The sequence below is a fragment of the Trichomycterus rosablanca genome, chromosome 1, assembly GCF_030014385.1.
Source record: "Trichomycterus rosablanca isolate fTriRos1 chromosome 1, fTriRos1.hap1, whole genome shotgun sequence".
Taxonomy (NCBI): domain Eukaryota; kingdom Metazoa; phylum Chordata; class Actinopteri; order Siluriformes; family Trichomycteridae; genus Trichomycterus; species Trichomycterus rosablanca.
In genome coordinates, this window is record NC_085988.1 from 23,153,589 (window position 1) to 23,180,964 (window position 27,376).

At 39.3% G+C, this 27,376-nt stretch overlaps 1 protein-coding gene across 1 annotated transcript in view; it reads left to right on the top strand.

The window, feature by feature from the left end:
* The first annotated feature begins 1,565 nt into the window (after positions 1-1,565).
* The window catches only part of pdgfrb (platelet-derived growth factor receptor, beta polypeptide), a 61,466-nt gene continuing 35,655 nt past the window's right edge, over positions 1,566-27,376 (top strand). The window contains exon 1 of the mRNA XM_062990422.1: positions 1,566-1,656. The gene's annotated coding sequence lies outside the window, so the exon portion shown is untranslated. The remainder of the gene's footprint in view (positions 1,657-27,376) is intronic.

Genomic DNA, 27,376 nt, shown 5'->3' on the forward strand with positions numbered 1-27,376 from the left:
ACTCGTTAACTTCCCCTTTCCCCCAGTTTCGCCTCATTCTGGGGTACTGCCACACATGCAAAAAACTAGCACTGGTACCTTTGCACTTTAGTACTACCTTCACCACAGTTGACCATTCTGGACAGGTTACAAACAGAGCATTGTCTGGAACCGTCTTTAGGTCTTTCACATTGATTTGTGAATAAATCAAAACTAAAATAAAGACTTGGCTCCATACATGAAACATCTTGGCATCTTGATTTATTTCAGTTTGAGTTTTAGCAGTCATGTTAAAGGCTTCCACTGCTTTAAAAAATAGCTTTATTCAAAGTGTTTATTTTTGCATACATGTACTCTTTAGACCAGGGTTTTTCAAAATGTGTCTTGTTTCTACACTCACTGTCCATTTTATCAGCTCCATTGTTACCCCCCTTTCATGCTGTTCTTTAATGGTCAGGACTCTCCCAGGACCACTACAGAGTAGGTATTATTTGGGTGGTGGATCATTCTCAGCACTGCAGTTTGTTTGTTTGTTTATTAGGATTTTAACATCATGTTTTACACTTTTTGGTTACATTCATGACAGAAACGGTTACTCACACAAGATTCATCAGTTCACAAGGTTACACTGAACACAGTCATGGACAATTTTTGTATCTCCAATTCACCTCACTTGCACGTCTTTGGAATGTGGGAGGAAACTGGAGCTCCGGAAGGAAACCCACGCAGACACGGGGAGAACATGCAAACTCCACACAGAATGGACCCGAACCGACCCGGTCCTGACCATTTAAGAACAGGGTAAAAGCAGGCTAAAAAAGTATTTAGAGAAACAGCTGGACTACAGTCAGTAATTGTAGAACTACAAATTGCTTCTATATGGTAAGTGGAGCTGAGTGAGTGTAGAAACAAGGAGGTGGTTTTAATGTTATGCCTGATAAGTGTATATATATTGTCCAATGACTGGAGTTAAGCGTTTGGGGTTTTTTAAAGACAGGCTGTTTTTATTCTGCACTTTCCCGTTTTTTTTCTTTTAAGAATTGCCAGTAACCAGGGAGGATTTGCTCCAGTTCCTAGCCACTCTTGATTTTAAGGAAAACAAATGGAGGGCTGTTGCTGAGGAGACCAGTGCTCGTCTGTGTGGAAGTGTGGCTTTATTTAAATGTGCCTACTTTTTACTCCGTCTACGGATCTTTTAAACATTTGGCAGGACTTCTTCAGGAATGCCTATATCTACACTGCACACAGCAACAAACGCACTGATATGCAAACTGTCTTCTTAGTCTTTGTTTTAATTACACTTTATTCTTCTGTTTCTAATTGAGTTTAAAGTCAAGTAACTAAAGAAGAAAAGAGTATAATATCCAGATTTATCTCAGCTTAAGTGGTCGCTTTACTAGATCAACATGTCTGGTCCTTCCCTCCTCTTGGGATTTGGGAGATAAACACAGTCTCTTCACCAGCAGAGATGGAGTTAGACCCTGCCTCCGCGAAGCTCAGCCCACATAATTCGAGACCGTTACTCACATGTAGCTTTCGCAGCTTGGAGGCCGGGCATCAACAGAAACAGAGAGAGACTGAATAAGAGTGATAGCAGCAGTGGAAAGAGTTAGACCGATGTAGAGGCATGAACGTAATCTGACAAACTAACAGGACTCAGACACCAATAATTCAAAGGTAAGATCTACATAGCTATAAACTAACTGCTTTGTAATGCTTTTTGCTTGCTATACATAATACTGCTTTACTTTTACACAGAAAATTCCTGGGTTTTGAAGGCAAGTTAAATCTCCTTATCCTAAAGGCTGAATCAGTAGTGTTGAGCTAAGAATCTTCTGCTTACTTTAATGAGCATCTAAAAGTGCCAGTAGACAGTATAATGGGCAAACGTTTATTAGAGGAACATTCAGATGTGTTTCTGTATAAGGAAAGACTTAAGCTTGCCATTAACCAGGAATTTCCGACTTACTTTAATTGGACTCTTAGATGAGTCTGGAATGCTGAACAAATCAGCAAGTAGCCTAATGAAGAATGTGGTAACATCTGATTATCCCAGTGGTTGTGAATCAGCAAATGTATACACTTTTCATTAGTAGTCAAGTAGTAAAGGCTGTAATAACATACAGTATATATCTGTAAACTACAACTTACAACTATGACCTGACAGCTCAGACTTTCAGTTTCAGACTATTTTTCACTAAAGGCAGCACAGGAACTCTGTGTTTTGATTAGACCTTTGTTTTACCCGAGTTGATTATAGTAATTCAAACTTGTAATGTGAAACATTTTAATAAGTTATGGATGACTTAAGTTTCCATAACTGACTTGTTCTCTGCCCCCGTTTTGTAATGATAAGTTTTGTATAGTATATGGTAGACAAGAAGCTGGCTGAATATAAGTTGTGCAGTATACAAGCAAGAATCGAGAAATAGCCAGACATTAAATTAATTCATTCAGCATCCCTTCCTCAGCTGACAGATACTTCATTACGAGGAGTGCCTATATAACTGCTGTAATATAATGTGTGTACTACTGACATCAACTAAATACATTTTTCCAAAGGGATAATCAATTACAGCTCTTTAAATTCAACTAATGTAACATTAAAATAAAGACATACAGTATATGGACAAAAGCTTGTTGGAAATTCTTTTTTTAAAACAGGGACTTCATCCTTCTGGTAAACTGTTCCCCAAATGAAGGAGTCCCTTCATGCCAAACACATCAAAGCATGCCTTAATGGACTTTTCCAAACTACAGTATTGCCATGTGCCAAGTTAGAAGCACATCATTTATTTGATATAATTGATCTGCATGCATTTTATTTTCTGTTTCATTTAATTTTTATCTACTGCTTTATCCTGGTCAAGGTTGTGGCGGCTCTGGTTGCACCTGGAAACAAGGACACAAAGCATAAATACAACGCACAGTGCACCAATTCATTGCAGGGCTTCAGCCATCCTCTCGCTTAGACATAGCCAATCATGTCTGTGTAGATGCCTGGCTGGCTCATGATGAACCCGGATGAGATTTGAGATCCGGCCAGGCATCTAGACAGACACGATTGGCTATGTCTGAGAGGGGAGTGGCCGAAGACCCACAATGAATTGGCGCACTAGATGCCTGGCTGGCTGATAGCACCAATAAGATTTGAACCCAGATCTCAGCAGTAGTGGGCTAGCGTAATAGACTGCTGTCTTGCCCATTTTGCACACCTGCTGTATTTAGAAGTGGTGTCCATATACCTTTGGATAGCATTTGGTTAAGAGGGTGTAAAACAACAACATGGGGCATGGGCCTGGGCTTTTAATTCTTGCCTCTGGCCACTGTCTGTAAAGAGTGTGGCATGTTCTCCCAGTGTCTGTAAACATGTGGAAGGTGGATTAGCCACTCCAAATTGCTAATGTGAGTGAGAAAGTCAATGTGTGTGTGATGTCATGTGATTGATTGGCTTTATGACACAACACCATGGCCACTATATTTGGCCAGCATTTTAAAATATGTCCTTTGGTATTGTTGTGAGACATGACAACGTTTTAGTTAATAAAATGCAAACATACTTTTAAACCTGTCCTACTTAATTTTTTATACATAAAACCATGGCAAACTTTTCTGTTAAGAATTTTATATCAATACATTTTACTTTCTTTCTTTTTTTATAGTAAACATGGTTGCATTACCTGACCATTTCAGACTTTGGGATGCACAGAATGCAGACATTGTTATACATTGTCACATGTCAGTGACCTTCTACCAACACTAAGTCCAATTAGTGGAAAGCATCTATATGTGTATTACTTGAATAGTGCATTGTTGTAGCAAGTCTTTTGTCTAGCAACTGGACAAATGTTTTTTCACCGAGTTGTGCAGTTGAAAGTGTTTGTGATGCAGATATTTGTTTGTGTGTGTTAAATACATGCCATTTTATTGCAAGTTAGGGAGAGTAAACACTGCAGGCTGCATTTATAGCATCTTTATATGCTTCCTTTTCAAAGGAGCATCTGAGAAATTCAGGACGTTTATCCTCTCACTAGGTGAGCGTGTTTGGCAAGGAGTAGTCCTCAGACTAGTTCGCATTGTTTACGTGAGACGACATTTTGGTGTTAATGGATTGTTTAAACAGCTCCTCTGTGGTTGAGAAGTGACTCCGAACAGTGTCCTCGGCATAGGTTAATGCAGTGGTTGACAGTTAGGTATGTAATATCTGTAAGATAATCTTCATGTGTTTAATGGTAACTTTTTGAGCTATCTTTATTCAATATTTAGTTTGTGCATTGAAAACTTCAAAGATCTGGTGCTAAGAACCATGAATCTCAGCAGGAGTTTATTTGACACATCTGTGGTGTGTTCTCATGCACTTTTTTTCTGTTCCCATAGTTGCCTGTGTTTCTGTTTATTTGTTTATGTGTCTACATGGGTTTAATTTAGCTAGCGTGACTTGTGTATCCTCTTTGTGCAATCTGTTTGGCACACATGTTCTGCACCTGTACAGAACGTTACGTGAGAGTCTTTTTACTGGCTTACTAATGTTCTGAAATTGGTAGTACCATGCTTGCTCATGTGAATTCCCCAAACACACTTTGCATGGATCATTCTGTTCAAACCTCTTGCTTTATTTAGACAATTTTTGAAGGGTTTCATATCATGCTATGTGTCATAGTTGAGAAGCTTTGGTTATGGGCATGCTGTAGTCTAGTGGTTAAGGTACTGGTCTAGTAATCAGAAGGTTGCTGGTTAAAGCCCCACCACTGCCAGGTTGCTGCTGTTGGGCCCTTGAGCAAGGCCCTTAACCCTCAATTGCTCAGACTGTATACTGTAACTGTAATGTAAGTCGCTTTGGATAAAGGTGTCTGCTAAATGCTTAAAATGTAAATGCTGATGTTTATGGCAATGCTTTGTAGACCTCAGAGAGGTTGCTGGTATGTGTGTGTGGAGAGAGGGGTCACTAAACACCTCTCTACAGCAGGCGGGGGATGGAGATGATTATCCAGCAGCCAAAGTGTGAATGAGTTCAATTATACACTGATCAGCCATAACATTAAAACCACCTCCTTGTTTCTACACTCACTGTCCATTTTATCAGCTTTACTTACCATATAGAAGCACTTTGAAGTTCTACAATTACTGACTGTAGTCCATCTGTTTCTCTACATACCTTTTTAGCCTGTTTTCACCCTGTTCTTTAATGGTCAGGACCCCCAATGGACCACCACAGAGCAGGTATTATTTAGGTGGTGGATCTTTCTCAGCACTGCAGTGACAATGACATGGTGGTGGTGTGTTAGTGTGTGTTGTGCTGGTATCAGTGGATCAGACACAGCAGCGCTGCTGGAGTTTTAAAATACCGTGTCCACTCACTGTCCACTGTATTAGACACTCCTACTTAGTTGGTCCACCTTGTAGATGCAAAGTCAGAGATGATCGCTCATCTATTGTTGCTGTTTGAGTTGGTCATCTTCTAGACCTTCATTAGTGGTCAGAGGACGCTGCCCACGGGGCGCTGTCGGCTGGATATATTTTTGGTTGGTGGACTATTCTCAGTCCAGTAGTGACAGTAAGGTGTTTAAAAACTCCATCAGCGCTGCTGTGTCTTATCCACTCATACCAGCACAACACACACTAACACACCACCACCAAGTAAGTGTCACTGCAGTGCTTAGAATGACCCACCACCTAAATAATACCTGCTCTGTAGTGGTCCTGGGAGAGTCCTGACCATTGAAGAACAGCATGAAAGGGGGATAACAAAGCATGCAGAGAAACGGATGGACTACAGTCAGTAATTCTAAAACCACAAAAGTGCTTCTACATGGTAAGTGAAGCCAATAAAATGGACAATGTGTGTAGAAACAAGGAGGTGGTTTTAATATTATGGCTGATCGGTGTATATCAATTAAAAGTTCAAAATATTTTGTTGCGTTTGACCAGGTGTTTCTACCTGCAACTTAGTTTTTTTAAGAAGATCAAGTCTGGGTTTTGCACAATGATGAGTTCTTTCTATGTCCACATGGGTTTTGAATGACTACTGTAGGTGTGAATTAGTGAATGAGTCTGTGTTGCCCCACAATAATGTAGTGCTAAGTGCTTCCCCTATAGCTGCATAAGTCTAAAGGAATGCCAATTCTTGGTGAATTACTCATGTTGAAGTCATGCCAATTTGTGTCTAAGGGGAGTTATGCTAACTCTGCATCGTCAGCTGCTTCCTGCACCCCCCACTCCAGCTGTGCTGCATGCCAGGTAGATGAAAACATGTGTTCCACATTAAAAGCTGTCAGCAGTGCCCACTGCACCTCACCATGTGCTCTTCATACGTTTTGCTGACCTGCTATACAGACCTTGCTTTGTTATCACTTTGCTTCGTCATGAAGCATTTTACCACTCAGCCTGAATCACTAAATACTTAATTCAATTCTCCTGCTTCTGCCTGATCTATTAGTCCAGCCAGTGAGAGGTTAAGTGCCATTCATGCTGCATACATTCTCTGACTTGGTCAGTTGAGTTCAGACTGTGAACATAAATTCTCTGGATGCAGACTTTCTACTGATGTGGTCAAAATATTCATACCCTTCAGTCTTTTTTATAAATTAATTTCAAACTGGGAAAAGTGTATTGTTTTATTATTATCACAACGAATGGAATCTAACCATCAAATGGTTTCGATTTATGACTGAACATGTTATTTAAAATGATAAAACAAGTAAACAATACACTCACTCACATTCGTAACCGCTTATCCAATTAGGGTCGTGGTGCTGGAGCCTATTCCAGCTTTTCAATGGGCGCAAAGCACACAGTAACACGCAGGAGAACATGCAAACTCCGCACAGAAAGGACCCGGACCACCCCGCCTGGGGATCGAACCCAGGACCTTCTTGCTGTGAGACGACAGTGCTACCCACCGAGCCACCATGCCGTCATAAACAATATGGAATTGTTTCCAAAAAATTGGAATATTGTATAGCACAGTTTTTAAGATAAGATAAGATAAGATAAGACATTATTAAACCCTTTGGGGAAATTAACTTGTTACATCAGTACAAGAGAAGGGTGGTAAAAAAAAAACAGAAAGGTAAAGACAACTAAGTGAAAAAAACCTTGAAAAATTAACCTTGAGAACAGACGTAAGAGCTGCTAGACAAAATTGCACACATAATGTGTAGTTATTTACAGTAAAGGGTTCCCTTTGAAGCGCCAGGTGGTGCAGCAGAATATTCCACTGGCACACCAGATCGATTAGCCTATAGAGAGGCGCCTGTGCAGAATGCATGGGTGAAAAAGGGTTCCGCTAAGGGCTGCACGTGGGTCGGAGGAGGCATGAGCAGCAATATACCCACTTTGACTGCAATCAGGGATCCCCCAGCAGCAGAAGATAAATTGACTACGCTGAATTGGGTGAAAATGGAAGAAAATGCATAAATAAAATAGAAAAAAAGTAATGTACTTTGTTAAATTATTATGGATATAATATATACATGTAAATATAAATCATATATTACATATTGCACCTTTGTATTGCACTTATAGGAGCAGTATCTGAAATAATGGTAATAGAAAATGGAAAAAGCAAATAGAAACTGTTATTTAACTAACTTAACAGAAAACTGTTATTTAGAGTATACATTCAGATGAATGGTCATTGGTTATAGGGTCTGGTTGTTATTGTAAGCCCTGGAATGAAGAGGCAACTCTCTCCAGTTGGAGGTTGTCTTCTTCCAACTGCAAGTTTCATCTCACAATGTTCAGCCCACAAATGCTTGATAGTATCCAGATCAGGATTCACAGCATACCACTACAGAATGGTCCAATCTTTTCTTCTAATCTATTTCTGGGTGTTTTAAAAAAAATGTTTTGGGTCATTACCCTATTGAAGATCCTTGAACTTCAAGTGAAATACTGGGTTCTACATTCAACTTCAGAATGCTTTCTGAGTATATTGTGCCCTGCAAAGGTTCAATGCTTTAGTGCCTGGAACAGCAAAGCAGCCCCAAAACATTATTGAGCCTTCTTCATGTTTCACATTAGGCATCACAGTGGGTTGTCTAGTGTTATCTGGTACCGGAACATTACCAGCAGGCCCTTCAGCCTCTGTTTTTTTTAAAGGTGGATCACCCCATAGTGCGTCCTGGTGCCAACTCTTCCATAAGTAAATGGTATACACGTTCATGCCCATCTACATGATCTTGGAGAAAGCAACCATCTTTCATTGCCCCAAAGTTTACTTCTAAATGCCAGCATGGCTGTTGTAGGTGCTTTCAAGAGCAGACAGGAGTTTGTATGAACACTTTGACTGGCTTGTGACTATACAGCTCCAAACACAGAAGCGGTCAATGCACTGTGTGTTGTGACACATTCACCTCATCACCACTATTACACTAATCTGCAGTTTAAGCCACAGTAGCTCTTTTGTTAGTCTATACCAGATGCCTTCATGTCCTCTGGTGTGAGTCTTGGCTGCCCAACAACTACTTAGACTCAGTCGCCTGGCCATAATGAAATATTTACTGTATATGGGAATGTATGTGTGGGCGATAGATTGAGTAAGAGTGTGTATGTGAAATGCCCTGTAATAGACTGACACTTAGTCCAGGCTGTATTCCTTTCTTGCACATAATGTTCCTGGTGGTGCCTGCAGACCTTGATTAGGATAAAGAGGATAATGAATGAACAAATTAATAAAAGGATAAATGCCTTAAAGAATAAACAGCTTAATAAATTATGATAAAAAATATGCAGATATTTAAACTGGAAATGCATTGCAATTGTAGCAAACGACCACTTTTTACTTTACCTTTTTATTAGTTTAATAATCAGATTGTTTTTAAGTTACCTTAAACTTTCATTTAAGGGTTTTTATTAGTATTTTAAACCTGAAGTTGTACTATCACAAATTAGACATATAATAATAATAATAATAATAATAATAATAATTTTACAATAATACTTTCATAACAATAATAATAATAATAATGTAGTGAATGCGTGTGTGTGTGTGTTCGCCTAATGAATGTCACCCACCACAACCATGAAAAGGATAAAGCGGTGGTAAAACAGACAGTAAATCAGTATTTTTTAATTACTTCAACAGGTATTTTAGGTTGTAGTTTAGCATTTTAGTACTTTATGTCGTACTTTATGACTAATACTACGAATTTATCTATTTGTCCAAAAAGATAGAAACGATGAATTATACTTGTGCATGGTTACAAAGTCAGACTCCAAAGATTCTAAAATGCAGAAGAGAGCTCAATGCAAACTGTATATTACCTAACAAGATCAGATCTAGATCTTGTTAGCGTAACATTTCAGCTCTGACTTCCTTTTGCATTCTTGTGCCAGTGCAGCGCGTTTAAACCTTCAGCCTAAAAGCACTTCAGAAGACTGGGAACTTACTGGTAACACACCAACTGCATGGGTTTCAGATAACAGCACTGGACCCGTATCACATTATATACTATTCACTCAGTAAGTGAACACAGACCTGGTGGGGCGGTTGTTGCAAACCTCCTGATTGGAGCTTCTTGGGATTGGAGGAAGTCCTCAAGTAAAGAGCTAAATATGAATTAGCTTATGATCAGCTGTACATTGTGCTGTTTTAATGCACTGGTTCGAAGCAGGCAGAGATGGAAGAACAAGTCAATGCTGCTCAGTCAGAAAATAAAGTGGCCTGCCAAAAGGAAAAAGTAGAAGGGACTGAGTGTTTTCATTTGTGTCTGCACGTGACTGCATAGTTTAGTGTTATTACAGATTTTATTTTTATCCTATTCAGAGTCTTTTATCTGAAATCTACTATTTAAATTTGAATGGTTTAACAGTAAAAAATAACTTTGGGATAAATAAAGTATCTACACAGATCAGCCATAACCTTTAAAACCACCTCCTTGTTTCTACACTCACTGTCCATTTTATCAGCTCCACTTACCATATAGAAGCACTTTGTAGTTCTACAATTACTGACTGTAGTTTCTCAGATTACTGACTGTAGTTTCTCAGATTACTGACTGTTTCTCTAAATAACTTTTTAACCTGCTTTAGCCCTGTTCTTCAATGGTCAGGACCCCCACAGGACCACTACAGAGCAGGTATTATTTAGGTGGTGGATGATTCTCAGCACTGCAGTGACACTGACATGGTGGTGGTGTGTTAGTGTGTGTTGTGCTGGTATGAGTGGATCAGACACAGCAGCGCTGCTGAAGTTTTTAAATACCGTGTCCACTCACTGTCCACTGTATTAGACACTCCTGTTGGTCCACCTTGTAGATGTAAAGTCAGAGACGATCGCTCATCTATTGCTGCTGTTTGAGTTGGTCATCTTCTAGACCTTCATTAGTGGTCACAGGACACTGCCCACAGGGCGCTGTTGGCTGGATATTTTTGTTTGGTTGACTATTCTCAGTCCAGCAGTGACAGTGAGGTGTTTAAAAACTCCATCAGCATTGCTGTGTCTTATCCACTCATACCAGTACAACACACACTAACACACCTCCACCAAGTAAATGTCACTGCAGTACCTTAACCACTAAAGCATTACAAAGACAGATATAAAAAAAGAAAATGAAAATAGCAATGAAAATAAGGAAACGGTGCTCTCTCTCTCTTTCTCTCTTTCTCTCTCTCTTTCCTTTTTGATGTGTGGGGGCCTGCTGTGGTTCTCACAGGACTACCGGGGTGCTAGCAGGATTTGGGGGGGATGTTGTTGTTATTAGGGAGTGTGAAGGAACAGAACTAAAAGCACCAGAATGGTTCTGCTGCTATCTCAAAACAAATTGCAGACTGGAGATAACAGTGTGTCATAAATAAAAAGCAAAAAACAAACACCATGCCAACATTGCATATGACTGATCATGTGGAAGTAAAATGGTTAACCCAAAGTAGTTTATTTTATAAGCAAAGATTGAATGTGTAGAAGTAAACAGGCTTTGCTCAGCCACATCGATAATGTAACATTCATGTTTTTTTTGGGGAACTGGTGACATGGGGCCCAGATGTGGCCAGCAACTCATTTCCTGGGCTTTTACATCTGGTGCATTCCTTCCAGATGGAGCTTTCCGAGTTCTCAGTTGCTAAAATATCTCTAAAAGAACTGGAATATCTTTTGCCCTGTTGTCCTCCTCAGCAGCTGAGTGCAGTCATCCTTAATGTCAAAAAAGTTAAAATATTCGACCTGGGAATTAAAAGCCGTAAATTTGAAGCTATGCTACGCTCTATGAACAAAGAAGGAAAGATCACATAAATTTAAAGTGACACTGGCTTGAATGGTCCTCAAACACATTTCAAGTTAACTGTTTATCGTTAACACGCTTTGGAGAACAAATAAGGCCACATCAGAAGCATCTGAACCTCTGCTTCACCACACACTCATTTCTTAGCTCTTTAAAATAGGATGAAAGGAGAAACTGGAAGCCAAGTTTTCTGACCTAACTCCCAAAACCTGAAGTGTGCTCAATAAGCATGAAATGTACAGTATATGTCAAATGCACACTTCTTGTGTCATCCATAGGAATGTTCTTAGTAATATGATGTAAGCTAAGCTATTTCTGCTGGACTTATATGGCTGATTTAATGTAATGTAATGTAATGAGGTTTGAACTCTTACCATTAGTCCAGGTGTGGAAGTTATTACTATTAGTATTAGTAAATATAACAGTATTTACTGTACTCTTATATTTATGGCACAGTGGTAACCTATTTGGTAGAGCTTTTACTATTGAACGTATGGATGTGGGTTTGAATCCTGGCTTTGCCGTACAGCCAATGTTGGACTCTTGAGCAAAGCCCTTAACTCTCCAGTGGTGCCATATAATGGTAGACCCTGCACTCTGACCCCAGCTTCCAAACAAGCTGGTATTTGTTGTGGAAATTTTACTGTACATGTGTATATGTTGATATATATGACAAATAAAAGCATTCCATCTGCTCTACATTATTATTAATAATAATAATAATAATACTGGGGCTGCACAGTGATGCTGCTGGTAAAGCCATTTCTAAGGATCTGGGATTCAATGAAACAGAGTGAGAGCCATTATCTCTAAATGGGTGAAAACTTGGAATAGTGGTAAATTTCCTCAGAAGTGGCTGGCCCATCCAAATTCCAGAGAGATAGATAGATAAATAGATAGATTAAAAAATATATTAATCCTGAAGGAAATTAAAAAAGCAATTCCTGAGAGGCGCTCAGGTGGCGCAGCGGTAAAAAACACAATTGGCTGTTTTTCATACAGGGTGGGAGCCGGATAGGGACTCCTCATAATTGAGGCAATTACGACCTCTGCTGGCTAATTGATGGCGCCTGCACAGAGTCGAGGAATAATGCATTGATCAGGGAGGGTGTTGCTCTCCGTAGATTTACATTTTCGGCATTTAGCAGACGCTTTTATCCAAAACGACTTACAATTATGACTGAACACGATTTTGAGCAATTGAGGGTTAAGGGCCTTGCTCAGGGGCACAACAGTGGCAGCGGTGAGGCTTGAACCAGCAACCTTCTGATTACTAGTCCAGTACCTTAACCACTGAGATATCACTGCTCGTACACAAAGCTGATCCACATATGAAAAGATGCAGTCGGGTACTGCACACGTGTCGGAGGAAGTGTGTGTCAGTCTTGCTCTCCTCAATCAGGGCGAGGATCAGCATCAGTAGAGAGGAAGCGTAATGCAACTGAGTAACTGGATATGCTAAAGTTGGGTGAAAATGGGGAGAAAATGCATGAACAAAAAAAAAAAAATGTAAGCTTCAGTTTTTCATAATCATATTGTAAGAATGAAAAGGGAATGAAAGGGTTGCTAAGTTGTTTGGTGAAAACCACTACTAACCAAGTTTTTTTTAATGTATTTATTATTTGTAAAAATTCTGTCTTTGTGACAGTGTTATAGTGTTACATATCTGGTGGCCTAGTTTTCTACCAGAGGACAACCATGTTCAGAACAAGCTTAATACACTTTCCTCTTTGTTTGCTATGCAGTGTTTTGAAATTCCTCATTATTATCTGACTATAGTATCTGTTCAGACCACAACAAAAATTATGGCAAACCTGTGACAGCAAACCAGTCTTTTAGGTTTTGATGTAGAATAAACTGACTGCAAATGTAGATGCTTTGAACAAAAAAAGAGCTATGGAAGAATAAAAGTAAAAAAAAGTAAAATCAGTCTCATCTGGTAAAAAGTATCTGTGTTAAAAGCTGTTAATGGTGTGATAGCTGTGTAAGTCATGTTTTGGGTCAGTGGTGTAGTGTACAGTGCTTAGGGTGGTTAAGAGGGGAAGAAGGGGGTTCAGTGGATAGCAGAAGTCCTGTCTCAGGGGAATGGAGGAGTGAAAAAAAGAAAAAAGTTTGTTTTGACAAGAACATAGTAGATCAGTTTTCCCACAACCAATGCCAAAATTGTAACTCATGGGGGCAACTGATAGTTATATTGGCCCACTCTTGTATAAATGGTAAATGAGTGCAGCAAGGGTGGGGGAGATAAAACAGCCTGTCATTACGTTATGTGTTAAAGTGTGTGTTGTAGAAGGTTTTTTGGCAGGTCGCCTTTATCTGCACACAGGCACCAGCAGTTTTTTCTTACAGTGAATTCTCTGTTCAGGATAGTTGTCGCATATGAATACAGATCTATTGTCTTTCTGTATAACTGACTCCATGTGCTTTTTTTATGTTTTATGTTACATACACCGATCAGCCATAACATTAAAACCACCTCCTGGTTTCTACACAAACTGTCTATTTTATCAGCTCCACTTACCATGTAGAAGCACTTTGTAGTTCTACAATTACTGACTGTCGTCCATCTGTTTCTCTACATACTTTTTTTAGCCTGCTTTCACCCTGTTCTTTAATGGTCAGGATCCCCACAGGACCCCCACAGAGCAGGTATTATTTAGGTGGTGGATCATTTAGGTGGTGGATCATGCTGGAGTTTTCAAATATCATGTCCACTCACTGTCCACTCTATTAGACACTCCTACCTAGTTGGTCCACATTGTAGACGTAAAGTCAAAAAAGATCGCTCATCTTTTGCTGCTGTTTGAGTTGGTCATCTTCTAGACCTTTATCAGTGGTCACAGGACGCTGCCCACGGGGTGCTGTTGGCTGGATATATTTTTGGTTGGTGGACTATTCTCAGTCCAGCAGTGACAGTGAGGTGTTTAAAAACTCCATCAGCATTGGTGTGTCTTATCCACTCATACCAGCACAACACACACTAACACACTCACCACCATGTCAGTGTCACTGCAGTGCTGTGAATGACCCACCACCTAAATAATACCTACTCTGTGGTGGTCCTGTGGGGGTCCTGACCATTGAAGAACAGCATGAAAGAGTGCTAACAAAGCATGCAGAGAAACAGATGGACTACAGTCAGTAATTGGAGCTGATAAAATGGACATTGAGTGTAAAAACAAGGAGGTGGTCATAATGTTATGCCTCATCGGTGTATTATCTTATTATAAAACTAGTGATTTAATTAACTGGCAGTAGATCAAGGATGAATACTCTAATAAGAGTGCAGAGGGCTTGATAATTAATTATATTATTCATCACAGTATCAATCATAATAATGAAACACTGCATTATTAATGAAGTTAGCAAAAGTTTAGCTTACAAACCACACAGAACACTGGGATTACATAAGTAATGTAGCACCAGTGGGAACTGGGGTGGCACGCCAACTGCGCTACGATTGATCCAGACTCTTAAATGTGAAAAAAGTTGTGCATTATGTGCAATTTACCATTTTTGGGATTGTTACAGTGTTGTATAGGGTGGGGGATTTTTGTAAGTGTTGGTATGCATGGCTTTGTGCATACCATGTTGCTGTGTTTATGGCAATCCTCACTACTAAAAAAGTTTCCTTTCTGCCAGTAAAACCACTTTAGGTTTATTCAAGCGTCTCTGGACAATCCACTTTACTACCATGCTATACAGTGGACAGGGTGCCAATTTATTGCATGGCAACAGACATATTTACTTACTTACATAGACCTAGTGTAACAGGCACCCCTGCTGTGAAGATTGGCCCGGGGGCACGGTTACAGAATCATATCCTTCTGCATTTCTGTTTATTGCTGGAAGAGGGGGTATAGAGGTTCCTCAGCACATGGACTGACAGTCAGCTGAGTGCCTAGCTGAGTGTTATTTTACTCCAGGTGGAAGTGTTTCTTATTATCACGGTTTCTTCATCACCGATTTGCTGGCTCCTCTGTTGGCAACCTGTTTTTCTCTTGAATCTGTAATAAGAATCTTAGAATAAGGTCCTGGGTTCGATCCCCTGGTGGGGCGGTCCGGGTCCTTCCTGGTTTCCTCCCACAGTCCAAAGACATGCAAGTGAGGTGAATTGGAGACACTAAAAATGGTCCATGACTGTGTTTGATATAACCTTGTGAACTGATGAACCTTGTGTAATGGGTAACTACCATTCCTGTCATGAATGTAACCAAAGAGTGTAAAACATGATGTTAAAATCCTAATAAACAAACAAACAAACTGCCTACTCAGATGCCAGCTCTCTTCATCTTTTCCTAGGAATCCAGTTGGGACTTTTCATGTATTATGACAGAACCCCCTAGATATGCAAGCTGCCCCAGAGGTTGGTTCCCATTCCGGAGCTTTTATCTTGCCGTTGCCTACTGTTGGTGGCATTTTGGCCACAGTATTATTCTTCCTTGGTTAAGCATCCTGCATATTGGGTTTAATTCGCTTCTTGCAGGTGTGGGGCCACATCTGGCACCTCAGTGGCAAGTCACGGCCCACCCCAGTACACCTAGAAGCATGTATAACCAGGGTACATAAAGGGAACATGGAAAAAGCATGCCTTACTTGTAAATTTTTACTCATTAAATATTTTATTTGATGCATATTGACAAACAGGCAGTACAAATCACATTAAAGACCATTAGTATTATATAATTCTAATTCTAACTTTATTCTGCTGTTAAAGTAATCAGCACCAGGTTCCTAGATTTAGTCACACAGTCTAGATTATTGTCTGTGTGTAATTTGGCATGTTTACTCAGTTTTTGCCTGGACTGCATCCCAGTATTCCAATCCGGTTTCCTTTCAAAAACTTTGCCAGAAGGTGGACTGGCTACCAGAGTTGCCACTTGGCTTCAATAAGTGTGTGACATGCAATACCCTGTTTAATTTTTCTTTCTGCCTTTCACCTAGTGTTTTCAGTGTAGGCTCCAGATCAACTGTGACTCTGAACAAAATAGAGCCGTTACCAGGAAGGAATGAATGCAGGATAAATACAAAAGTTTTAATAGACAAAACAGACAAAAATACACTCTGTTACTGGTAAAAGTAGATTGGTTTCACAATACCCGCAACATTTCAGCTCTTGAACAGAGGTTCAAAGCCTTTTCTAATCAGTGTCTGAGAATTTTCTGCCACATTGCATATTTTGAACACGTATAAGCCTTTTAGAACCTTCCAACATACGAGTCACCGAATAAACGACCGTGGTTTTGGTAAACTACAATGTTTGCATATTCCAGAAAGTGATTAAGGGACAACAAACTGCCTTTTCTTGGAATGGTTAACAAGTCTGTGTGTCAGGAGGGGATTTTCAGGTGCATTATCATGCTCCATATTTATACAGCCCAGATGTGAATATGTGAACTTTTTGTAAGAGTGAACATGTGTTCAGGATTAGGCAGGAACAGAATACACAAATAATATATTAATAGTTCCAGTTTAAAAAGACAACATTTAGAATATATAGAATCTTTATATTAAGGAGGCTACTAGTTTAAATACTAAAATAATAAAATTAATAATAATACTTATATAATATAACATTTTTATATTATATATATTTACAGCACTTGGGTGGTGTAGCAATTCAATACGCCTGCTCTAAAACCTGAACTTTCCTACTGTAGCCTAAGATTAATGTTATTGGCTGACAGGAGTAAAACCAGATGTTTTCTTCTGCTGTTTTTGCCCATCCACCTTAACATGTTAACATTGTTTGACATGTTGAAATTTTTGATTGTATGTTTCTCACCACAGTTATTAAAATGGGGCTGAATTACCATGGCCTTCCTGTCAGCTAGAACCAAACCAGTCTTCTCTGACCTTTCTTATCAACAAGACGTTTTGCTCACAGAACTTACTTGGTGCTTTTTTCTGCACTGTTTTGTGTAAACTCTGGCGTCTGGGATAAAAATCTTAGGAGATCAGCAGTTTTTAAAATACAAAGCAGCCCAACTGGCATCAACAGCAACGACATTCTATAAATCACTATAATCATAATTTACTTTTCTTTTGATGCTTGATGTGAATTCTTGACCCATGTCTGTATAATTGTTATTGATTACATATGTCATTATGTTGTCATTATGACTGGCTAATTGGATAATTACATGAATACGCATTTTAACAGGTGTATTTAATAAAGAGACTGATGAGTCTATATTCATATACAGTGGTGCCTTGTAACTCGATGTTCCCTAAACTCAAAATCTTTAAAATGTACTTTGTGGAGAAAGTTGTACCCTTAAACTTGACATTTTCCTTAAACTCAACATGTTCAGCCTTATTTAAATTACTTATTTGTTTAATTTTAAATAAACAATTAACAGCCGCTTTGTTCAGCGCTCGGCTTGATTGGTGCGGTAAAACATCATCAAAGTGCGACTATAAGACAAATCTGCATTTGTGTGAAATAACTGTCAAATTCACTCTGAAAGCATCTGCATGTATCTGTATTTAGCTGGATTTTTCTCCTGTTTCACTTTTAAACTCGTGTTACAGCTCAGGGTTCTGAGAAATTGTGAGAATCAGCTTGTCTAAGTCTAAAACATTTAGCGTAAAAAAAAGCTTAATGTGGATTCATGTACTAAAAGAATGACACAGGAACACTAAACTTCTCTTAATTATTACTGCTCATAAGTTCTTTCCACAAATGAAATTCCTTGTTCATTGTTTTAGTACAATAAGTTTAGCAAAAAAGCGGAAAAGTGCAAATGCTATTTTGTCGCATCTCATGTGAATGCGCCTTTGCTGAACAATACACGATATTCCAAGTTTACACATTAGGAAACAATAAAGAAGTAATGGTAAAGTGCAGGTTTTATTGTATTTTTATATTGATTTTTAACTGTTTTTGACAGGATGGCAGTCCATCGTAGGGCCTCAGCCACTGCCAGACCCCCTTAGATATAGCCAATCATGTCTGTATGTAGACGCCTGACAGCACTGCTGGGGATTCAAACCCTGGATCCCAGCTGTAGTGGGCTAGCATGATGTACCACTGCACCACCTGAGTATTTTTTATCTAGTCCCTTCCAAACTGTAGTGCCAACAACATGTGTAGTATTACCTAGATGTTTTACTTGTGCATATTTCAATTGTTTGCTAAATGCATTGTAAATATTTTACTTCTAACCTAACCAACGTGTGGGTGGGGAAGAGTTTTTGTCATGATGGTGCTCCACATCCGCCTCTCACACAACACACACATTTCCCAGCCCACAGGAAATGTAGGGCCCTCCAGCTGTGCATAAATAAAAAAAACTGATTTGCTCTGTTTCTCTTCTTTTTCCCCTTTCAAATCTGTCAGGTTTTTTTGGGATGCTAAGTTTACCCTCCCACACACCCTCTTTTCTTTCTCAAAGCAGAGTCAGGGCAGAACATCAGTGCCAGATGTTTAAGTAAAACAAACTGTAGTATATAATCCCACAGGAGATGAGCTGCACCAGTGTAGTTTAGCAGAGTGTAAAAGGTTGCACACACATGACGTATACACGCATATAAATATATACAGCACATCCTCAGGCTGTGAGTTCTCATGCGCTAGTGATGGGATGCATTTGTTGTGTCACGTTTTAATGTGTTAGTTGGGGACCGCTATGGTGGGAAGGGTCAGGCAGGCAAGAGATTCCCATCAACGCACTCACTCACATACACGCACACACAAACACACACACACACACACAGAGTGTATAGAGAGAGAGAATGACATGTAAAAGCCATACCAATAAAGCTCATTGAATTGAATTGAATTGAATTGAGCGAGAGAGAGAGAGAGAGAGAGAGAGAGAGAGAGAGAGAGAGAGAGAGAGAGAGAGAGAGAGAGAAAGAAGGAGCGAGAAACCTTTATAGCAATATGGGATCTACTTTACAGTTGCCTACTTTACTAGGCACAAGATTGGGCATGCCTACAAACAACAAATACAACAGAACGTTTTGCATGTTTTCCCCATGTCCCTCTCGGTTTCCTCCAGTTATTTGGGTTTGCTCCCACCCCCCAAAAACATGCAGAAGGTAGATTGGCTGTTCTATATTGCTCCTAGGTGTGGGTGATAACGGTGTGAGTACCCTGTCATTGTGCCCAGTGTTTTAGGATGGCACTACACCCATCATGACCCTGATCAAGATGAAGCAGTTGGTTAAAATGGAGTGGATGCTTCATAGGGCTCAGACAGAGCATGTGTTAGCCTTACTCTCCCACATTGGTAATTGGTAACTGTGGCGATGACTTAAATGCTGTACTGCTGACTGTGTATCTCGGTCAGCAGATATAAAAACGGAAAAATTCCTCCATTAGTGACTGTACACTGACTTAAGTGTGAGTCAGTGCTAAAGGGAAAGAGTGTTGCTTGATTAATGCCATTTATCTGATTCATGATTCATTCATTACCCTGGTGGCTGTATTGTTAGGTGATTCTAATGCATTGATAATGCTAGGTGGGCTCCCGCCAATAAGTTTAGCTTCTTTGAAAATATAACGGGAATATTTGCATTGCTTACCTGAAAAATATTTACACATTACTTATTACTTTACTTCACTGAGGTAGTTTCTCAATCCCATGCACATATAAAACTGCAAAACATTAGTAAAAAATCAGTTTCAGTGGCTAAGGCTTAGCAAATTATTGTGACTAAGTCTTTGAGAGCCAGTAGTCATCAAAATATTATGTTTATAATGATTAAGTTTGCTTGAGTTTGATATCATTAAGTTCCTACTAGTCTGTACTAAATTACCATTTACCACATATGTTATATATATCTCAATTATTGGTGGAAATATTTTACTTTATAAAAATGATTTGTGCTAATCTTTAACTCAAATTATATTTAAACTTTTCAATAATTTAAGATCAACCTAATCTATGGGAATTCAATCTTTTTAGCTCCATCAGATTGAAGCTAATTACTGGGGCTTCTAGACTAATCTCAATGGATTCAGAAAAAGTTGGGACAGCATGGAAAATGCCGATAATAAAATCAACACAGAGTTTCTTACATTTATTTTGATTTTCATTGCATTGCAGACAGGTTGAACCTGAGATATTTCATGTTTTGTCTGGACAACTTATAATTTCATTTATTAATAAACATCCATTCCTGAATTTTAGGCCTGCAACACATTTCAAAAAAAGTTGGGACAGTAAAGCATTCACCACACTTAAAGGATACCAAGTGATTTAGTGTTTCAGCTTTTATTTTGTCCCATTCTTCCTGCAAACACGTCTTAAGATGTGCAACAGTATTATATTAATGATATTATTCACTGTAGAGGAATAAATATGCAAATCCCTTCCAATCTTTCTTTGAGGTACATTGTTTTAAACATTTAAATAATTTTCGCACACATTTGATGACAAACTAGGGCAGTGGTAGCTTAGTGGTTAAGGTACTGGACTAGTAATCAGAAGGTTGCCGGTTCAAACCCCACCACCACCAAGTTGCCACTGTTGGGTCCCTGAGCAAGGCCCTCAACCCTCAATCGCTCAAAATCGTGTTCAGTCATAATTGTAAGTCGCTTTGGATAAAAGCGTCTGCTAAATGCTGAAAATGTAAATGTAAACTGGAGATCTTCTGGCCATCTTTGCTCATCAAAGACATTTAGCCTTTGCTGGATGCTGCTTTTGTACCAAACCTTGATAACAATGACCTGTTGACATCACCTGTTTGGAATCACATCATTATTTAGTTTTTTCACCTCATTACTAGCCCTAAATTGCCCCCGTCTGAACTTTTTTGGAATGTGTTGCAGGCCTGAAATGCAGGAATGGAGGTATATTAACAAATGAAATTAAGCTGAGCAGACAAAACATGTCATATCTTGGATTCAAACTGTCTGCAATCAAATTTAAGTCAAAGTAAGGGAGGAACGTACAACTGAAAGCAGGAGAAGTCAAGTTAGGATCAGGACTAGGTTGTAAAGCAGTGTTTCTGCTCAGATACTAGAGCCTCAATGGAGTTTTTTTATTTCATTTGAAAAGTTAAAATATGTCAAATGCCACAATATATAACTGGCGATTTATCTTTTAATTACTTTTAATTAATACGACAATTGAGAAATATACATATTTAGAGCTGGGTTTGCAGTTTTTCAAAAGATTAGCTGATGCTAGGTTACATTTTGATTTACATTAAATGATTTGTGTATGTTTTACACATAGTTTTCATTGAAATTGATGACAATAATCTTGGCTTATAAAATCTACTTTACACTGATTATTTTCTAAATCACTGTGTGTTGTTGGTGTGTATGATTCACACAATATTTTCACTAAAATTGATGACAATAATCTTGGCTTGTAAATTCTACCTTACAATAAATAGCCCAGTGAGTATCAGGAAAGGTCATTGTGTTAAATACATACGTGCCTTGCAAATACAATGAGCTCTATTTTGAAGGACCTGCTAACCCACTGTGCAAATTCTGTGCAGCTTTGTGTAGACCTGGCATCCCTAATACAGGTTTGCTACACATCCACCACACATCCACCATACTGCTCATATGTTTCTCTTTTTCTGTAGACTTGGCATCCTTAATACAGGTTTGTTTACACATCCACCACGCATCTACCATGCATATACTACTCATATGTTTCTCTTTTTCTCTCCCATTTCTTCTTTGGAAATCATTGCTCCAATGTTTATTGTCTGAGGGAAAGTTCCTGCAGTGCATTAGTACTAAATTAGTACTAATAGAATCACTCCTCCGCAGAAAATACAAACCACCATTTTCTGTGGTAAAAATAGCTCAAATGCATGTGAAAAGGTTGTTAAATTGAAAACATGCCTATTAGTTGCTTTGAAAATGCAACAAGCTTAATTTTGAAGGACTTCAAAGTTGCTTTGAACAGGCCTGGCCTCCATGACAAAGGTTATCTGTGGTAACACCTACAAGTGTAAACAGTTTAAAGTATGTTACTATGCAAACTATCCTTCCTGACATATACAGTACATCCAGCATAGTCACCTGGCTCTTTGTCTTACTCTGAAAAGCTTCAGCCTAGTATTTCCTTTGCAAAAAATGCAATTAAAATCCTTGTTAAGGATGTTCATTTTGTTCAGGTTTTACTTTTACTAAACATTTTGGTACGAATTTGATATGAATCTGAAACCTACATTCATTAGCTACACCTAACATACAATTACTTACTGTATACTTCAAGTGTCACCCCTTGTGCACCCACCAAACTGCACAGAACAATAAATGGTCTATTGTCAGTAAAGTGGGGCTTGAACCAGCGATTTTGTGAACATTAGTACAGTACCTTATCTACTTAAACTAAGCTACCACAGCCCACAAATAATCACTGAATGTCTGTTTCAGATACACTGATCAGCCATAACATTAAAACCACCTCCTTGTTTCTACAATCACTGTCCATTATATCAGCTCCACTTACCATAGAAGCACTTTGTAGTTCTACAATTACTGACTGTAGTCCATCTGTTTCTCTACATACTTTTTTTTAGCCTGCTTTCACCCTGTTCTTCAATGGTCAGGACCCCCACAGGACCACTACAGAGCAGGTATTATTTAGGTGGTGAATCATTCTCAGCACTGCAGTGACAATGACATGGTGGTGGTGTGTTAGTGTGTGTTGTGCTGATTTGAGTGGATCAGACACAGCAGCGCTGCTGGAGTTTTAAAATACCGTGTTCATTCACTGTCCACTCTATTAGACACTCCTACCTAGTTGGTCCAACTTGTAGATGTAAAGTCAGAGACGATTGCTCATCTATTGCTGCTGTTTGAGTTGGTCATCTTCTAGACCTTCATCAGTGGTCACAGGATGCTGCCCACGGGGCGCTGTTGGCAGGATGTTTTTGGTTGGTGGACTATTCTCAGTCCAGAAGGGACAGTGAGGTGTTTAAAAACTCCATCAGTGCTGCTGTGTCTTATCCACTCATACCAGCACAACACACACTAACACACCACCACCATGTCAGTGTCACTGCAGTGCTGAGAATGATCCACCACCCAAATAATACCTGCTCTGTGGTGGTCCTGTGGGGGTCCTGACCATTAAAGAACAAGGTGAAAGCAGGCTAAAAAGTATGTAGAGAAACAGACTACAGTCAGTGTTCTTCTATATGGTAAGTGGAGCTGACAAAATGGAAGTGAGTGTAGAAACAGCGAGGTGGTTATAATGTCATGCCTGATCTGTTTAAGTGTACCTAATAAAGTGCTCATTGAGTGTACACCAAATGATCTAGAAAGGTTCCAGCAGTGGAAATGTGCCCGATGAGTTGCTATACAAACCTCAACAAATGCAGTGAGATGTGCTTTCAAGCACTTTCTAACCTGCTGTGTACTTTGAATATCTATCAGTAGATTAATGCCAGCAATGCCAGTGCTGCTTTGTTTAGGGTTGGCATCCCTGATAAAGGTTCGTCGGTCAAAGCAAGACTTTTAAACGAAACCTACAAGTGTGAAGTCTATGCAAGGCCCCCTTCCTGGCACTGACGTCAAATTCAGCCAACACACAGTCTAACTTGCACAGTTAGAGTCTCTGCCACCATGCATATTTGTCCAAAACTTTGTGTTTTTCCTCTTTTTTTAGTTCTGTCTCACTAATTCTCTATTGCACACACTCTTTGCGTCTCTCTTGCTTTATTTTTTCTTACTCTCAGTGCTTTCTCCTTTTTAAAAGGAATCCATTCAGTCTGCCTTTTATTTTCACTGCCTTTGCCACTTGGCAGTGAACATACCACCTTATTCATCTGCTTTATATCCAGACATTATTCTGCCTCCCTATTTGAATCCACAGTGGGCATCATGTGGTGACGGGTTCGCTGCACCCCAGCGACTGTTAATGCTGTGGTTTAAAATTGCACATAGGCAGCTTTTTAAAATTGACACATTTTTTCTGTTTGTGCATTTTTACTTGCTTTCTTATGTAACACATATATTTTCTTTTCAGTTCTTGTGTCTCTTTGGATTTTAGAAAACAACCAAGGGAAAGTATTCATAAGGATTAATGAAGATTATTATGATAATGATAGTGATTTATGATAGTGAGTTTCCTGGCAGGGTGAAGTGTTTTCTGAAGCCATTTTTACTGTAAATATGACCCAAAGGCATTTACGCTCACGACCTTGTCCCACATGTGTCAGAGACCATGGGAAAGAACCTCTGTTTTATTCTGGGAACATAGTCTGCATATACCCCCTCCCCTTTAAATAATTATAACACTAACCTCACTTCCTTTTACCCTTGTTTTCCCCTAGTGAGGGGCTACTAGTGTTTTATGAACTGATTAAACAGTTTTAGCCCTGAGTAGGAGTGGGAAAATGAGATGTGTGAGTATTTTAACTGTTTAGTTAATGCAGCATCACACTTAGTGGTTAATTAGATTTGAATAGCAACATGTTTATTTATTGATAAAAGATTAGTACACAGTATCATCATGGGATTGATACTGTAAGAAGTACATGAACAACGTTATATATATACACTGATCAGCCATAACATTAAAACCACTTCCTAGTTTCTACACTCACTGTCCATTTTATCAGCTCCACTTACCATATAGAAGCACTTTGTAGTTCTACAATTACTGACTGTAGTCCATCTGTTTCTCTGCATGCTTTGTTAGCCCCCTGTTATGCTGTTCTTCAATGGTCAGGACCCCCACAGGACCACTACAGAGTAGGTATTAATTGGGTGGTGGTGTGTTAGTGTGTGTTGTGCTGGTATGAGTGGATAAGACACAGCAGCACTGATAGAGTTTTGAAACACCTCACTGTCACTGATGGACTGAGAATAGTCCACCAACCAAAAATATATCCAGCCAACAGCGCCCCGTGGGCAGCGTCCTGTGACCACTGATGAAGTTCTAGAAGATGACCAACTCAAACAGCAGCAATAGAGGAGCTGTCGTCTTTACGTCTACAAGGTGGACCAACTAGGTAGGAGTGTGTAATAGAGTGGACAGTGAGTGGACACGGTATTTAAAAACTCCAGCAGGGCTGCTGTGTCTGATCCACACATAATAGCACAACACACACTAACACACCACCACCATGTCAGTGTCACTGCAGTGCTGAGAATAATCCACCACCTAAAAAATACCTGCTCTGTAGTGGTCATGTGGGGGTCCTGACCATTAAAGAACAGGGTGAAAGCAGGCAAAAAAGGTATGTAGAGAAATAGATGGACTACAGTCAGTAATTGTAAAACTGCAAAGTGCTTCTATATGGTAAGTGGAGCTGATAAAATGGACAGTGAGTGTAGAAACAAGGAGGTGGTTTTAATGTTTTGGCTGATCAGTGATATATACAGTATATGGACAGTGATATATATATATATATATATATATATATATATATACAAAAAGTAGTTTTGGTAAAAAAAAAAGGCACTGCATATCCATTTTACAACCTCATTCCAACTGTTAAGCAGTGTGTAAGGGGACCGCTTGAGTGGTGCAGTGGTCTATTATGCTAGCCCACAAATGGCCAAAGTCCTGCAAAAGATTGGAACCCTGTCTAGAGTATTCTTGCCTTGTACCAAGTGTTTCCTGTCATGACCCTGACCAGGCAATGCTGGGTAATGAAAATGAAATAGATTTAACATCCTTGTTAGGGCCGTGGTGTATTTAGGGACACTGGACCCAAGGCAAAGAATATGGACGGGGGACATATATTGTGTCATAAATTACAACTATTACTCTGTCATATATTTCAACCTCTTGACTTCACTTAATCAGTTATGGATCAGTCATTCTTACTTTTTCTGTCCAATTTTGGAACAAATATAAGGGTAGAACATTTCCATGATGTAACATCTTGGCTCTCTTTTACTAAATGTTTCCTCCTCCAGTTTTTGTCCTCCGCCTTGTACACACTTAATCCACCCTCACTGTTTTTCCCACCCCTGTCCCAGTCTGCGTTCTGCTGTTAACTGTTTCCATACCTCATCAATTCCTCCCCCAACCCAACCCTTATTGCTCTATCTTTTTCCACCCATTCCACCCACCTCTTTTTGTCTCCTACTCCTTTTCTGTGTCCTGTTAGAGTCTTTCTCTTAATTGATTTCGTTCTCTTGTTTTACTTTATGTTTCTGAGCATGTCTGTTAACATGTCCACCTGCAGCTTTGGTTCTCTGGGCAATGGTGCCACTTTAACTTGGAGCACAGGTAGTTCTTTGCTTTAGTGGTTAGCATCTGCCAACATGCCTATCATATCTATGTTATAATAATGTGCTACTGCAAAGTTCTGCTACTGCAAGGGTCCGACCAATAAGATTTAGCTGTTAGTATCTGTGTGTATGCTGTATCTAGCATTATTTGAACTTGTTTTTGTTAGGTGTTACACAATCTTCTAAAACATTAATATTTAGGACAGATAACTCACAATGTACCTCTAATAAATGTAATAATTGTCAGTTGTGCTTTTCTCTTTCATTAAGGCATTTAGTAGGTGCTTTTATCCAAAGCAACTAACAACTGTGACTAAATACAATGCATACAATTGAGAGTTAAAGACCAAGACCTTGTTCAGGAGCCCATCAGTGGCAGCTTGAAGATGGTAGTGCTTGAACCATCAACCTTTTGGTCAATAGTCCAGTACCTTATTTGCTGTGCTACTGCTAAACTAGACTAAACTAGGTGTTTGTTACATTACTGACACCAATCCTGTCATTGGTCAAACACTAGGTGTTTGTTACATTACTGACACCAATCATTGGTTCCTAAATCATAGGCTTTGTCCACCTTTTTTCCTATTAGTTACTTGAAACTGATCTCAGCAAGGCCAGAGGTCACTTTTGCCAGTCTTATCACTGTATCCACAAACCTTGTGTGTTTATTTCTTCAGTGAGGTGCTGATAGAGATGTCCAAGCCTTACCAGGGTGGCTGGTATTATGTTTATATGGACTAAACAAACTGACTCCTCCAGTCTTGTGTTGATGAATGAGTCCTTAGCTAGAAGTTGCTGTATCTTTGCTATATGGACCAAAATGTTTCTGTCCAATCCGGCCCAAGTTCATGCTAGACAGCATTCTGAGGTATTTTTGAATGACCCTGCTGATTTATTATTGGTCAGAACGCATTTTTCATGCTAGAAAGGTGATAAACAATAACAGGGTAAGCAACTGTGGGATGTACGGTTCTATGTGAGTGCAGTGGAGTGTATACAGGACAAGTTG